This window comes from Odocoileus virginianus, chromosome 31 (genome assembly GCF_023699985.2).
Source record: "Odocoileus virginianus isolate 20LAN1187 ecotype Illinois chromosome 31, Ovbor_1.2, whole genome shotgun sequence".
Taxonomy (NCBI): Eukaryota; Metazoa; Chordata; class Mammalia; order Artiodactyla; family Cervidae; genus Odocoileus; species Odocoileus virginianus.
Window position 1 is genome coordinate 21,608,378 of NC_069704.1, and position 13,517 is coordinate 21,621,894.

The 13,517-nt window shown below is 45.4% G+C and overlaps 1 protein-coding gene across 10 annotated transcripts in view; it reads left to right on the plus strand.

The window, feature by feature from the left end:
* The window catches only part of SPIN1 (spindlin 1), a 79,552-nt gene continuing 66,035 nt past the window's right edge, over positions 1–13,517 (plus strand). For 4 of the 10 annotated variants that reach the window (XM_070459383.1, XM_070459382.1, XM_070459375.1 and 1 more), the window contains exon 1: positions 805–915. The gene's annotated coding sequence lies outside the window, so the exon portion shown is untranslated. Of the gene's footprint in view, positions 91–804; positions 916–1,484; positions 1,669–1,717; positions 1,895–3,621; positions 3,820–11,812; positions 11,909–13,517 lie in introns of those variants that run through there. The other 6 variants (XM_070459376.1, XM_070459380.1, XM_070459377.1 and 3 more) reach the window with 6 other exon arrangements.

The window sequence follows — 13,517 nt, forward strand, 5'->3', positions numbered from 1 at the left end:
GCCAGTTTGTGGAGGAGGCGGAGTACGGACAAGGAGGGAGTGCGTTGTCAAGCGCTGCAAAGCTCGTCCTACCCCCGCCAGGTAGGGCAGGTGAGTGGGCGAGACCCGAATTTCGGCCGCGGTGGCGCAGTGCGGCGGCGGGGCCCGATCGGGAAGCCCTCGGCGCTGGGTGCTGCATTTCCTCGGCCACCACAGCTCTGTCAGCGGATGGCTTTGTCACTGTATTCCGCTTCTTCCAAAGGGGCGGCGTGTGCGACGCAGGTCGACTTGCTGCTTAAATTCCAAAACAGGGAGGATCAGTCTGTCGGTAAAAGCCCTCCCACCGCGCGAAAACGAAACTTCTAAGGATGTCAGACTTCCGGTGCGATCGGCGCCGTCCCCGGCCCCCCGGCCTCTAGGCCATTAAAGCCGCCTCTCGGCGCGCAGCTGGGACACAGCCAGGCCCCGCCCCCAGGTGAGAGCCGCGCCCGGCCCCTCCCCGCTGCCAGGCCCCACCCCGGCGCCAGGCCCTGGTCCGCTGTGCTTGGCTGCCAGGTGAGTGGCGCCAGGCCCCGCCCCGCTGCAGCCCCAGGCCCCGCCCCACCTCCAGGCCCTCCTTTATTCGGTTCCGCCCCGCCGCCAGGTGAGCATCCTCGAGCCGAGTCCTGCCGCCTGGCCCCGCCCTCTGTCCTCTCGGTCCCTCCCTCCAGCTGGAGCGCCTGCGTAATGCGGCCCGTCGGGCCGGGACCGGGCGGTGCTGCCGGTGCAGTCGGCGGCCGCAGTGCGCGTGCGCCGTGCGGTCGGGGGCGGGCGGCGGCGGCCGCGGAGCGGAGCGGGGGCGGGGCGGCGCCGTCTGGCTCGGTCGGGCCGGGGCGGGAGCGCGGCGCGGGACGGCAGGGCCCAAGGGCTGCGGACGGCGGCCTAGGAGGCCAGCAGGTGAGGCCTGTGTACCGCCGGGGAGCGGGCGCCGCAGCGGGGCCGCGGGCGGGGCGCGTTGAGGGGCGGTGGCGCCCGGGGAGCAGCGGGCCGCGGCGCATTGTCCGGGCGGCGGGCGGCGCCTGTACAGCGCCCCCTGCCGGCCGGGCTTCGGGCGGGGGCCTCGGGCTCGGGCCGCGCGCCTTTGTTCGCCGCCCCCGCCAACATGGCCGCCGCCCCCGGCCCGGCCAGCCAGCCCCGCGCGCTTTGTTCGGGAGGCCTCGGCACCCGAGCGGGCGGGGGGCGCGGGGTGGCTGGGCCCGGGGAGGGGGGGCAATGCGGCGGGCGCTGGCGGGGGGGCGGGGCGGATGAGTGTTGCATAACCCGGGCTGGGCGGGGGAGGAAGGAATGAGACCCTCGGGGCCTGAGGGGGCGGTGTAGGAGTCCCCTGGGGCGGGGGTGGGGGCTGGACCCCCGGGTGGTGGGAGGGGATGTAAGGGGGGAGGGGAACAGGCCCTCGCGGCGTGGGGAGGGGCTGGGGTGGAGGGTGGAAGGAGGTGGGGGTGGGAAGGAGGACTGGTCTCCGTAGCTAGAGGGGCGCTGGAACCGGACCACAGAAAGGGGAGGGGGTTCTCCGAGATCGGGACCCTCCGGAGGCCTGGCGTTGCTCCCCTAGCCAGGGCTGCGTACCTACGACGGCGTAATCTCCCGGGTGGCTGCCCGGGGTTCTGCAGCAGTGGGCTTGGCGGAGAAGGTGGTTTTTCGGGTCTCTCGGTAACCCCCCCCCCTTATTTCCCCCGCCCCCTTGGCTGCCTGTCCACGCGCCCTGGGCAGCTCTGCGCGGGACTGGCCGACGGCGGGCGTTTCTGCACACGCACACTCTCTCTCTCACACACATACACACACACACTTTTCTTTTTCATCACGAGTGACCTTGAGCGCATTCCGCAAGCATTTGCTGAGATTAATCGCACGGCGCGGAAACTGCGCAGTGCCTACGGTTTGGCTCTGTTCATCTTTCCTGTTGGGGATGCGTTGTCGACTTTAACCGGATTGAATTTTAGTGATGGCCTCAGCCATAAATGCCACGAAATAGGCACCCCAAATCTGTTTACGCAGTTGCTTCAGGCTTATCTGCTTTTTATGATTTGTGGGTTGGGATTCCTGGTTTTGGAGAGGGTTTTCCATGCATGTTTAAGTAGCAAAGACAGATCTGCTGTACGTCAGAAAGCAACCCTCAATACATTTAAGTGTTAAAGGATTGCGCTGTATAACATGACTTCTGCCAAAGACGACATACCTCCCCAAATGCAAATTCCTATATAACTTCTGTTGGAATTTTCTGGAAGGACCTCTGCGGTCTGAAGGGATTGATGGAGAGTACAGTAATTGCTTTCTACATAGCTTTTGTTAGGAAATGAAAACTAAACCTGTACTTGAGGGTGTATGTACCAGGGCAGATCGAGTCTGTTAACGTTCTTAGAGGTGAACTTTTAAGAGGCTGTGAAATTTCAGATGAGGGTCAAGTGAGATGAGGAACCTTCTGCCCTTCCCCCATTCTTGGGTAAGAGGCGAATACCAAAAAATTGTAGCTAGCAATTTACAGAAGCTTTATTATCAGACTTGACTTGTTGTTCAGTAGCTAAGTCGTGTCCGACTCTTGTGACCTCATGGACTAACCTACCAGGCCCCTGTGTTCATGGGATTTAACTTGATAATTACATGTAAAGGTCGTTAAATGTTTGTCAGAATCGTCGATAGTAGGTGTGTGTTTCTTGTGAGAAGATAGAATTTCTTTGAGTAGCAAAATGGTTACTTCAAAATGCTGTGAAATGAGTTAAGGAAAGAGACCTTCAGTTATCTCTGTGATTAACTTAGAATTTTTTTTTTTTTTAAGATTTTCGATGATCCCCAGAGTTTTGATAGTACTGCTTCTTTATTTAGTAGTGCAGAATTCAGTAGTAATATTTACTTTGTTTCGGGTATATATATGAAGCAGCGTTTAAGGTGGTATCCTTTGTGACACTCATGCTAAGAAATGCTGCAAAATCAAAGGAGTCCTCGGTCACCTTAGTTTGGGAAACAGTGCTGTGTTCTTTTCCTTTTCCCCCAGGGTCACAATTCACAGTCCGATTAATGGTGCTGAGAAATAGTACCAGCATTGTTTTCCATATTTGACCTTAGATACTTTATTGTTTTTGGTGTAATATCTAGTAACACTCATGAAAGCTAGGTAATGGTGGAATTGTTGGTCATTGGTGTCCTTACAAGTAATGGTACCACTGTTGTCAGTCGTGGAGTGGAAGGTTGATGTGATTTTTGCTTGCCTGTGCATCCTGTGGGAAAGAGTACCTCAGATTTGACTCTTACGTGTTGATATGATACAATTATGAGCTATTAATTTGAAGTCTTAACTAGAAGAAATCTAATTATGCAGTGTTCTCTTCTTCCCAATGACTTACCTGGTTGTATACAGTTAAACTCCATTGGCTGTACTCCTTGTTAGCATTTTTCTCCTCTGGTATGTTAGAAACACGTAAAAAGGATACTGCTGTTCCGAAAGAATTATGGTGGATTATTGCAGAGATTAAAAATAACAGTATTGTTGGATGTTTCTTTTGAATTAGCAGAATTCCAATTTGTTGAGAAAAATATATATCATGGAAATACTTCCTTATATTTACTAGATGCTTAATTATGTTTTCTTTCTTTCCTTTGAACAAAAAGAAATTGGAAATGGGGAATCCATTGTGAAAAAGATGTGAGCTCTGGAGTTGGACGTGGAGATCGAATGGCCTTCAACTCTGAAGAGTTTGGGTTGAAATCCAACCCCACTCCTTACTGGTCCAAAGCCACATACCTGGTTCATCACATAGTCCTTCTAAGCGCTATTCCTCAACTGTAAACTGGGATGAAACCTATCATGTAAGGCTATTACAATAGTTAAATGAAATGGATGTGTAGAGTTCCCAGTACCGTTCCTGAAATGCAGCAACTGGTGCCAATCATTGTTGATTTCCTTCTCCATGCTTTTAAACTTTGCTATAGTTATTAGCATTTTTTTTTCAACAATAGGTTGCTTAGTTGTGCTTGTCTTCTATTAAGTTTTTTTTTAAATCTTTATTGGGTGCTTAATTTTTGGCTTTTAAATTGCCATAAGTCAGATATGGGCATGATACATGAAGATATGCCCTTATAGACCTTACAGCTTGGTAGGGAAGATACCCAGGCATATGGTGAGACATCTGGGGAGAGAAGGTAATGTTCGAGCAGGGTTAAGAATATAGGTTAGAGGAAAGCAGTCTAGATGAAGGAACAACAGGAGCAGAGTCATGACGAGTGTTAGACCATTCTGGATTTGAATTACAATCAAAAGTTTTGCCATGTTATCTTACTCCCATGTGAATGATTCCTAGGGCTTCTGGGTATCATAAGTTCCCTGTGGTTATTGATCATATAGCTGCTGACACCACTTAAGTTTGACATGATCAGTCTGTCTAGGAATGAACTTGGGGTCAGATTTTAAATAATTGAACATGTGACATTAAGGTGGTTGCTGTTTTATCCGAAGGGTGGTGGTAGTGGGGGGAGGTGTGGGGAGCCATTGAAAGGCATTAAACCTTCTGAAAGATGGATTAACGGAATCTACCAGGGTTCCAATTCAAGTTTGCAAGAGTCGAGCTTGTTGAATATGGAGAAGGCAATGGCACCCCACTCCAGTGCTCTTGCCTGGAAAATCCCATGGATGGAGGAGCCTGGTAGGCTGCAGTCCATGGGGTCCTGAAGAGTTGGACACGACTGAGCGACTTCACTTTCACTTTTCACTTTCATGCATTGGAGAAGGAAATGGCAACCCATTCCAGTGTTCTTGCCTGGAGAATCCCAGGGATGGTGGAGCCTGGTGGGCTGCCGTCCGTGGGGTCCCACAGAGTCAGACACATGGGGTTGCACAGAGTCAGACACGACTGAAGTGACTTAGCAGCAGCAGCAGCAACAGCAGCAGCCTGTTGAATAAGGATAAAGTAATTTGAAGCAAAGGCAATTTGTCTGGAGACATTAAAATGTTAAACTTTTTTGGGGGTGGAGTGGGTGATAGAGAAAGGGTTAATTCATCATGGATATTGTTTTATCCAAATGTTGAGAGAGTAAAGAGACTAACGAAGTATTTAAATACCACTTGAAATGTTTTTAGATTGTAGTAATAAAAGGCAGGACAACTTTTTAAACTTAGATTATATTTGTTTGCTTATATCTGTTGTTAAGCTTGCTTATAGTTACATCCTTATAACTTAGGTTTAATATTTGAACCTGTCTGCAAATGATCTACGTATTTATTTGTAGATGGTCTATATAGTTACAGGCATGTATGTCTATATGACCTGCTTATCCATATATTAACTAATCATATCTAAATTAATACTCCTAGCATGAGTTTTAGGTCTTGACACGAGGGTAAGAGTGTCCTTTGCCCTGTGTACAGGGTTGATTTGTTATTGTGTATTTCCTTTTGCCTTCTCTTCTTTAGGATCACTGTGCACCTGTGGAATTTTATGTATTTGCAGTGTGTCTTAATCAAGTAGTCATCATTTTTTTCCCTCAACTTGTGCTAGTTTGGTCATGGCTTGGTCATTTCAAGCTAGTTTTCTTCCCTTGGATGTGACCCTGTTAACCTTTGAATTGTTTCTTGCTCATGTTACAAAATGTCTGAGACTCACTTTGTGCTTTTTCTTCCCAGTATCTAGCAACCAGTTCTTTTAGCTCTTTTTATCAGGCAGTGGAGTTTAGATACCAAAATCTGGTGCTGTGTGTCCTTATTGCCACTGAGATGCCCTTGCTGTCATTGGACAGACTTGGGAAATACTAGTTTTGGTTTTGTGTTGCTAGTTCCAGTTCACATATAACTTCTTAGGGTTTTTACTTTGAATTTATCTTCTCTAATGTTAAAAAAATTGCATTCTTATCAACTTTAATTACTTTCCTTTATCCTACAGTATAAGCATACTAGTTCGAAAAACATTTTAACATTAGAATGATTGTAGGTTTCTATTCCCTTTGTTTTAAAATGTTTACATTCTGAATTATAGAATTATTTGAAATAACATTTTCTCTCTGATTTTGTAATCAATTTGATCGTCAGTTTGGCTTATTTGAATGAAACCCCTAACATTTAAGGATTGCTTTGATGTTTTTCTAAATGTATTTTGCTTCAGTGTGTGAAACATTTATATAGTTCCAGAGTCAAAGCTGCATTATAAAGGTGTGTTCACATTCTCCTTTCTTTTCCTATCTCTAAACTCTTCTCCTCCTGCTCCATTTTTATTTCTGGTTTATTTTTCTACTTATTTTTGCAACATAAGGAAACATTGTTTTAACCTGCTTTTCTTAAAAAGAAGTTTGTGTCTGCTTTTGTTTCCAAAAAGCTTGTATCCACTGTTGTTTCTTCCTTTTTACTTAATATATTCTGGAGATCACTTCATATACACTTCTGTATTCTTGTTATGTACTCTTTTGTGCTCATAGTTCATTTCCTAAGTAGATATATAGTGTTTACATTCTGCTACTGTTAAAAAATTATTGCAATGAATAACCTTGTTTGATACATTGTTTTGTATTTGATCAGATATAGTTTCAAGATAGTAGGATTGTTGGGTAAGAGGTAAATATGTCTGTATTATAATTTGTTAGTGTCAGAAATTACCTTTATTTTTTTAAGAAATTACCTGTTTTTTTTTTTTTTTTTTAAAGACACATGTAATTGTATCACCGTTTACATAAAACTGAGTGGCTTCCCCTTGCGTTGAGGACAGAGCTCCATAGCAGGCCTCTGGGGCCTCTGGGGCCTTGCCCTCACCTGCGCTGCCTCTCTCTTCGCTGCAGACATGCAGGTGCTTCTCGTATCTCCAGTGCCCACCATCATCTCCGCCACTAGGAAGCGTGGCACTTGTTCTTTCCCTCTTCCTGGAATGCTTTTCTGTCCAAATTTCAGTTCTTAGTCTGCCTTTCTTGTCTCAAGCATCACTTTTTGATGAAAGCTGTTTTGATGAAAGCGTTTGTAAATTTTATAATAAAGGTAGAGTAGAGAATTTCCATGTAGCCATCACTCGGCTTACAGTAACCTTCAATTTTCTGAAGGTTTTGAAGTTTTTTCTTGATTTTCTTCAAGTCATGTCCTTATATTAGAGACATTGCTGTCCTTCCAAGTGCTCATCAAAATTAGGGGGTTACTTTTATTCACATGATTTAAGGAGTTTTTGTTTTCTCAAAAAAGCACTTCATGAGAGCAGAGATTGTTAATTGTTTTTGTCCATAAATAGTTTTCTGGTCCTTAGCTCAGTTCTTGGGTTCTGAGGGCTCATATCCCCTGGGCTCTAGCTAGCATTATCCAAAGGCAGATTGAGGCTGTGTGGTTAAATGTGTGGTTTTCTGTCTAGGGGTCTGTCAGACAGTCATATTCAGAGATCTCAGTTAATACAGTGTAGGAGCTGGCAATGCAGCTTGTTGGTAAGGCTGCCTGTGTGCCTCATGCTAGAGTCGTAGTCCATAGGACAGGAATTTGAGAAAGAAAGGTGGAAGTGCCTTAGGGGAGAAAACAGACTGGAAGCCACAGCAAGACAGATGGAAAGCTGTGTCAGTTGTGTTGCCTCTGACCTTGGTTGAGTGGGCATCCAGAAAGAGCTGGGCCTTTGTCTTGGAGCTGACCACACACACTTGGCCCAGGAGACAGAGACTCAGGGAGCCTGGGGGAAGGTAGAGTAGCTGTTGCAGCCTCGCACCAGTGAGGCGGATGGGGAGTTGGTGACCGCAGGTGTCCCACCAGATGTGCCCTCCACCTGCCGCACAGTAGTCTCCCTGTGGCCCACCCAGTCCTGAAACAAATGCAAGGGAAATCCTGGGAATGCAGTTTAGCCTAGCCAAGTTAAGACATTACACAGCAAAGTGATGAGCTCAGGGTTTTAAATTCCCAGCGAGGGTTCCACATAAGGGACCTGAAAGTTTCTGTGCCTGCCCTAAAACTGCAAATTGAATTCCCTGTTAGTAGGTGAGAACTTTGGTTAGGAGCGGGATCCTGAAAATTAGATTAGAGACATATGGTCAGTTTCTGATTTAGCTGGAGATCTTGAACACCTAAATTCTGTCGGGCTACCTTTGCCAGTAGAAACAGCCTTTCCATCCTCTGTCTGAACTTAATCTTTGTTTGCCTGAAAAACCTGCATTTGGCTTCCCCTAAGATCCTCCCAGAAGGCCCCAAAGGATGAGGTGCAGAGTGTGATTCATGAAGAGGTAGACTACCCTCCAAGAGTTTGCCTGGGGAGTAATTGTGGGAACGGATGTTAAGGATGTGAGATGATGATGCAGGGAGTATAAAGTTGGCTTAGGCCAAATTTATTGATGTGGACAGGACACTGAACCAGGATCTGTAAATGCTGCGGTGACAGTTGCATCCTGGGCTGGAAGGTCTGTTAAATGGTGTTTTTAATTTAGAATTAATCATTGACTTATAATTGGTAATTTTTGGTTACTCTGGTATTTTTGTATAATCTTAAAAAGTTTTTCTTTAAATGGACTCAGTTCAATTCTTTCGCTCAGTTGTGTCTGACTCTCTGCGACTTCATGGACTGCAGCATGCCAGGCCTCCTTGTCCATCACTAACTCCTGGGGTTTACGTAAAACTCATGTCCATTGAGTTGGTGATGCCATCCAACCATCTCACCCTCTGTCGTCCCCTTCTCCTCTCGCCTTCAACCTTTCCCAGCATCAGGGTTTTTTCATATGAGTCAGTTCTTCATATCAGGTGGCCAGAGTATTGGAGTTTCAGCTTCAGCATCAGTCCTTCCAGTGAACACCCAGGACTGATCTCCTTTAGGATGGACTGGTTGAATCTCCTTGCAGTCCAAGGGATTCTCAAGAATCTTCTCCAACACCACAGTTTATTAAAAGCATCAATTCTTCGGCACTTACCTTTCTTTATAGTCTAACTCTCACATCCATACATGACCACTGGAAAAACCATAGCCATGACTAGATGGACCTTTGTTGGCAAAGTAATGTCTCTGCTTTTTAATACGCTATCTAGGTTGGTCATAACTTTTCTTCCAAGGAGTACACGTCTTTTAATTTCATGGCTGCAATCACCATCTGCAGTGATTTTGGAGCCCAGAAAAATAAACTCTGACACTGTTTCTCTATCCGTTCGCCATGAAGTGATGGGACTGGATGCCATGATCTTTGTTTTCTCAATGTTGAGCCTTTAAGCCAACTTTTTCACTCTCTTCTTTCACTTTCATCAAGAGGCTCTTTAGTTCTTCTTCACTTTCTGCCATAAGGATGGTGTCATCTGCATATCTGAGGTTATTGATATTTCTTCCGGCAATCTTGATTCCAGCTTGTGCTTCCTCCAGCCCAGCGTTTCTCATGATGTACTCTGCATAGAAGTTAAATAAGCAGGGTGACAATATACAGCCTTGATGTACTCCTTTTCCTATTTGGAACCAGTCTGTTGTTCCATGTCCATTTCTAACTGTTGCTTCCTGACCTGCATACAGATTTTTCAAGAGGCAGGTCAGGTGGTCTGGTATTTCCATCTCTTGAAGAATTTTCCAGTTTGTTGTGATCCACACAGTCAAAGACTTTGGCATAGTCAGTAAAGCAGAAATAGATGTTTTTCTGGAACTCTCTTGCTTTTTCGATGATCCAGCGGATGTTGGCATTTGATCTCTGGTTCCTCTGCCTTTTTTAAAACCAGCTTGAACATCTGGAAGTTCACGGTTCATGCCCTACTGTTGAAGTCTGGCTTGGAGAATTTTGAGCATTACTTTACTCGCGTGTGAGATGAGTGCAGTTGTGTGGTAGTTTGAGCATTCCTTGGGATTGCCTTTGTTACGGATTGGAATGAAAACTGACCTTTTCCAGTCCTGTGACCACTGCTGAGTTTTCCAAATTTGCTAGCATGTTGAGTGCAGCACTTTCACAGCGTCATCTTTTAGGATTTGAAAGAGCTCAACTGGAATTCCATCACCTCCACTAGCTTTGTTCATAGTGATGCTTCCTAAGGCCCACTTGACTTCACATTCCAGGATGTCTGGCTCTACGTGAGTGATCACACCATCGTGATTTTCTGGGTCGTGAAGATCTTTTTTGTACAGTTCTTCTGTGTATTCTTGCCACCTCTTCTTAATATCTTCTGCCTCTGTCAGGTCCATACCATTTCTGTCCTTTATTGAGCCCATCTTTGCATGAAATGCTCCCTTGGTATCTCTAATTTCTCTAGTCTTTCCCATTCTGTTGTGTTCCTCTGTTTCTTTGCACTGATGACTGAGGAAGGCTGTCTTAACTCTCCTGGCCATTCTTTGGAACTCTGCATTCAAATGGATATATCTTTTCCTTTTCTCCTTTGGTTTTTACTTCTCTTCTTTTCACAGCTATTTGTATGCCCTTCTGAGACAGCCATTTTGCTTTTTTGCATTTCTTTTTCTTGGGGATGGTCTTGATCCCTGCCTCCTGTACAATGTCACAAATCTTGGTCCATAGTTCATCAGGCACTCTTACCAGATCTAATCTCTTGAATCTATTAAATGGACTCAGTAAAAGATAAAAGCAATCTTATGTGCTTTCTCTTCTTAATTACTCTTCACCACAAGTTTTAGTCCATAAAGTAGTGTTCACCTAAAATGCATAGCCTTGAAATAAATAATTTACATAACTGTGGGACGATAATTTGGTAGAATGTTTTTGGAAAGTGGCTTCACTGAAGAAATATAAATTGGCCTGTACCCTGTGTTTATTTTATTTTTTAATTGGAGTATAGTTGCTTTACAGTGTTGTGTTTCTGCTATATAAAAGCATGCATCAGCTGTAAGTATGCATATATCCCCTCTCTCTGGAGCCTCCCTCCCATCCCCTGTGTCCCACCCCTAGGTCCTCCCAGAGCACCCAGACGAGCTTCCTGTGCTCTCCGCCAGCCTCTGAGTAGCTGGCTGTTTTACAGATGGCAGTGTGTACACGCCAGCGCTGCTCTCTCAATTCGCCCCCCGACCCGAAGGCCATCCTCTACATCTGCATCTTTGTTCCTGTTGTGCAGTTTGGTTCCTCAGTACCATTTTTCTAGATTCTATATATATTCCGTGTATACACGGTATTTGTTTTCCTCTTTCTGACTTCCCTCTACTGTATGACAGATTCTAGGTTCATCCACGTCATTACAAATGACCTGATTTTGTTCCTTTTTATGGCGGTTGAGCAATATTCCATTGTATATATGCACCACATCTTTATCCATTCATCTGTCAACGGACATCTAAATTGCTTCCATATCCTAGCTGTTGTAAATAGTGCTGCTGTGAACATTGGGGTACATGCGTCCTTTTGAATTATGGTTTTCTCAGGGAGTATGCCCAGTAGTGGGCTTGCTGAGTCATATATGGTAGTTTTGAGAGTAGCGTTGATGTCTTTGCTCAAATGAATACTAAGGTGAAGGTGAGAAATGGGAGAGAGGGAGGGAGAAAAAGAGGAAGAGATTATTTTTCCCTTTGACTCTCATCACCCTCAGCATCACCTTTGGACTTCCCAGGTGCTCTGTGATAAAAGAATCTGCCTGCTAATGTGGGAGACTCAGGAAAAACTGGTTCGGTCCCTGGGTCAGGAAGATCCTCTGGAGGAGGAAATGGCAACCCGCTCTGATATTCTTGCCTGGAAAATTTCATGGATAGAGGAGCCTGGTGGACTGCATGCAGTCCATGGGGTTGCAAGGAGGTGGATATGACTGAGCACACACGGATGGTACTTTTATTCCTAGTTATTTAAGGAACCTCCATACTGTTCTCCATAGTGGTTGTATCTGATGGGTAGTAAGTAGCCGATTCCACTTTTGGTCTAAGGACAGTTGACTCCTCAGAGTCTTGCTTGCCTTTTTCTTTTTCAGTGGAATATAGGGAAAGTACAGAAGTCATTACAAATCTGGTCTGCGACACTACCCGTGCAGCTGCTGCTCATTTTTGTCACTCGTTTCATTCACAAGGTATGGTTGTACTTTGTTTATGCATGTAATGATTTTCTCATGTATTATCCGTGGCTGTTCATTCTCCTGCTGATAAATATTAGGTTGTTCCCACTTTGAGACTGTTTAGTTCCCTCCAAGGACAAGACAGGAAGTTGGGATTAGGTTTTGCAGTATTGGGAGAAATACTGGGGAGAGAGTGAACAGCCGCTTGCAGGTCTGATGCATGTGGAGGAGGAAGAAATTGAAGAGAATGTCTGGTAACTTGGGACTTAAGTGCTGTTCTAAGAAAGTTTTGGAAGGCCAGTGACATGTTCTCTAGCCAAAGTTGGACCAGAGGATTCCCTTGTCCTGCTGAAATGGGCTTCCTTTAGCATCCTGCCTATGGCCAGTCATTGGCTAGAACAGCCTGTGGGAAGTACTGGTCTGGGGGAAGGGCCATGATGGATTTAGACCTGAGCAGCTCCCCATATTAGGTGATCCAGGAGGCTTATTTCTCGAGTGTCACGGGGCTTGTGTAAGTGGATGTGCTGTGTACATTCAGGTGCATGTTTCTTGATTGCTTTTCTGTTGGGTAGACTGAGGAGTAGAATTGTTGGGTCTTTCATGCCTATGTTCAGTATTAGATAATGCCACATCCAGTGTGGGTATACCCATCAGTTTCTTTTCTGGTGAGTGCATTCTTGTGACTCCATATCCTCACCAGTATTAAGTTTAAATCTTTTCTGAGAGCGTGTGGCAGTGTTTTTGCTTTTGTTTCTGCCTCCACGGTTAAGTAGTCATGTGATTTGTTTTGGCCAGTGAAGTGTGAGCTGAAGAGACTTGTCACACAGGCTTTAAGAGCAGTGGTGAGATTTGCCATATTCCCTTCCTCTTGCCAGTGATCATGTTTACAGGTGGAGCTTCTTGCGGTGCCAGTCTTTATGTGTCTAGAGCAAATGGAGAGCTGAGGGTGGAGTGGGGAGGGCAAGAGTGGAGAAAAGAGGGAGAAGGCAGGAAGTGGGAATTTCTTTGGTCTTAAGCAACTAAGATTTTGAGAGTTGTTTGTAATCATAGCATACTCATTAACCTTGTCTACCAGATAAACTTTTTTTTTCTTATTTCCAAATACACCTTTATTTTTAAGGGCAGCTTTGTGTTCACAGCAATACTGAGTAGAAGGTACAGAGTTCCCTGTGCCCCCTGATCCCACACAAGCTCAGCCTCTTCTATTAGCAGCATCCTGTACCAGATTGTACATTTGTTAGAGTGGATGAACCTAGTTGACATCATTGTCATCCAAGGTCACATAGGGTTCACTCTTCTTTTAAAAAAAATATTTGTTTATATGGCTGTACGAGGTTTTAGTTGTGGCATGCAGGATCTTCCATTTTCAGTGATGCGTGCATGATCTTTTTTAGTTGTGTCATGGTAACTCTTAGTTGTGGCATGTGGGATCTATTACTAGTTCCCTGACTAGGAACCAAACCTGGGCCGCGTGTGTTGGGAATATGGAGTATTAGTCACTGGCCCACCAGGGTTCACTCTTTTTATATAGTCTGTGAGCCTTTACGTTTGTAATGTGTATCCACCATTATAGTTACATACAGAATAGTTTCTTTGCTCTAAGAATCTTCTGTATTCTATGTGC